At 49.2% G+C, this 2,807-nt stretch overlaps 1 long non-coding RNA gene across 1 annotated transcript; it reads left to right on the top strand.

Moving 5' to 3' along the window:
- The first annotated feature begins 546 nt into the window (after positions 1-546).
- On the top strand, positions 547-1,730 carry LOC140000035 (uncharacterized). Its single transcript, XR_011805356.1, has 3 exons — positions 547-684; positions 1,033-1,172; positions 1,598-1,730. It is a non-coding gene; the product is annotated as an uncharacterized lncRNA (long non-coding RNA).
- Positions 1,731-2,807: the final 1,077 nt, after the last annotated feature.

The raw sequence follows: 2,807 nt of genomic DNA, 5'->3' as shown, positions 1-2,807 counted from the left end.
GTAGTCTCACCCTAGTATACAACAGTCTTGTAGTAGCAAGTCCTGGTCCCTGCCAAATAATTATCAGTACAGGAAAGATCTGAGAAACGTTCTAAATGGATACTGTCAGTAGATGTTTGCAACGATTTTAAAAAATCTGAACAGAAACATTGAAGATCATACCCATGCAGGGAATGTGATTAGATCCTGTTTCAAGCATCTTAGCACTGAGACAAAACATCAGGGAAAAAACCAAAAACAAACGAACAAAAAAACAACTTTCAGATTTGTTTTTGAGAGTCTGAATAACACATTATCTCTTCTCATTTTATTGCTTATTAGACAGTATTGCCATTCACATATTTTTCTCCAACAATGAGTAACTCAAATGGCAAAAAGGTTGGAAAATAGTTCTGAAAAACACCAGTTTAATCAGGGATAGTTCACCAGTCTTGAGCCTGAAAAATGCCACGTCTCCAAATCCAGTCTTTCTTTTTTCTTTGAGTCTTGCTCCTGGCAAGAGGGATCTGGTGCAGAGAGACAGTTCTGCCCAGGAGCAGCTCCACTGCACAGCACAGCAGGGTTGGGGGCTCTGACCGCAGCTGGCACAAAGAGAGGAGAGAAGGAGAGAGGACTTGGAGGCAGTTGGGAGTGGGTGGATGCTGAGAGCTGCCTGCAGGAGAAATCTGCACAGCCCTTGACAAGGTAAATGTCTGGCTGCAGGGCCATGCAGCTGCAGGTCCTGGAAGTGTCTCCTCCTGGGTCTTGTTTCTGGGAGAGCAGTGGGCAATGCAGTAGGCTTTGAGACTGCTGCTGGATTGCACTGTGAGGTGAGGACGTCTGGCAGAAAGTCCATGGAGAGCCATAACCCAGCTTCCCCTGGACAGCCAGGAGCCAAGTGCTAAGCCTCCTCCAGACACTGAAGGGATGGAGCTGGGATGCTGGGACAGTCCAGCTTATGAATATTCATGTTTGTCCATGGGGTGTTCTCCTGGTCTTCAGGCTGCTCTCCAGCAGGATGCAGCTCTCTCTTGGCATCCTTGTGTTCTCCAGGTGCCACAAGGAGAAGACACCTCTGCACTAAGGCCATGTCCTTGCTGCTGACTGGCTGTCTGTGGGCAGCTGGAGTGACGCCTCTGTAGCCCTAGCAAAGAGGGAGAAGCTGAGATCCTGCTCATGCACTTGCAGACAAGGTGAGGATTCTGTCCATCTGCAGTGGGACTGGGGCTTCTCTGCTTTAAGCTCTCTACATATTGGGAAACAGTAGTGTGCTTGTTGTACTCAGCATAAGAAAATCAGCCTTGCTCTATACTGGAGGGAGGTGTTCTTTGCAACAACACTGCGAAGTTCATGGATCTTATAAATGGACTGAACTTCAGTTTCCCCCTTTTTCCTGCTTCCTGAATGCTTCACAGCAGGAAGGACTCCTCTGGAGCCCACAGGAATCCCCGCTCCCAGTGTCAGCCTCAGAAAGAATCATCCGGGACTCAAGCGGTAGAGCTGCAGAAAGATTCTCCTGCAAAGAGAGAGGCTTGGGATGAGAGTGCTCTAAGACTTTCAAAATGTTTTCCTCAGAGAAGTCTCTTCTAACTTTATTCTGCCTTCTCTTTTTCAACAGACAACTGTGTTCAATGTCAGAAAATGCCCAACAGCAGCTCTGTGAGCGAGTTCCTCCTGCTGCCATTCGCAGACACGCGTGAGCTGCAGCTCCTGCACTTTGCGCTCTTCCTGGGCATCTACCTGGCTGCCCTCCTGGGCAACGGCCTCATCCTCAGCGCTGTAGCCTGCGACCACCGCCTCCACACCCCCATGTACTTCTTCCTCCTCAACCTCGCCCTCCTCGACCTGGGATGCATCTCCACCACTGTCCCCAAAGCCATGGCCAATTCCCTCTGGGACACCAGGACCATCTCCTATCAAGGCTGTGCTGCATAAGTTCTCTTTTTCATCTTCTTCTTTGGTTCAGAGTTTTCAATTCTCACTGTCATGGCCTATGACCGCTATGTTGCCATCTGCAAGCCCCTGCACTATGGGAGCCTCCTGGGCAGCAGAGCTTGTGCCACCATGGCAGCAGCTGCCTGGGGCAGTGACTTTCTCCAAGCTGTCCTGCACATGGCCAACACATTTTCCCTGCCGCTCTGCCATGGCAATGCTGTGGAGCAGTTCTTCTGTGAAATCCCCCAGATCCTCAAGCTCTCCTGCTCAGATGCCTACCTCAGGGAATTTGAGCTACTTGTTTTCAGTTTTTCCTTAGTCTTTGGTTCTTTTGTTTTCATTGTTATTTCCTATGTGCAGATCTTCAGGGTGGTGCTGAGGATGCCCTCTGAGCAGGGCTGGCACAAAGCCTTTTCCACATGCCTCCCTCACCTGGCCGTGGTCTCCCTGTTTGTTAGCACTGTCATGGTTGCCTACTTGAAGCCCCCCTCCATCTCTTCGCCATGCCTTGACCTGGTGGTATCCGTTCTGTACTCAGTGGTGCCTCCAGCAGTGAACCCACTCATCTACAGCATGAGGAACCAGGAGCTCAAGGATGCCTTGAGGAAACTGATGAACTAATATTTAAAAAAAAAAAAAAAAAAAAAAGCCTATTGTCTTCTGCATATGACTCAGAATGCATTGCAGGAACAAGGTTTTCTTTTTAATAATTTTTCATACTCTGGAGAGTGCCATCACAAGCTCAGAGGTGTGGGTAGTAAGTTCAGCAATGGCTGGCCAGGCCATTGCTCATTGCTTCTTGAGGGATAAGATTTCCCAGAAGAGCAGGGCCTGCTGTATGTGCATGGGAGACATTGAAAGAGAAACCCAATGCTGGTGCTGGCAGGCACGTC

Source organism: Anas platyrhynchos, chromosome 31, assembly GCF_047663525.1.
Source record: "Anas platyrhynchos isolate ZD024472 breed Pekin duck chromosome 31, IASCAAS_PekinDuck_T2T, whole genome shotgun sequence".
Lineage (NCBI taxonomy): Eukaryota > Metazoa > Chordata > Aves > Anseriformes > Anatidae > Anas > Anas platyrhynchos.
Note: the sequence above shows the minus strand (reverse complement) of the source record. Positions and strands in the feature narration are given on the sequence as shown.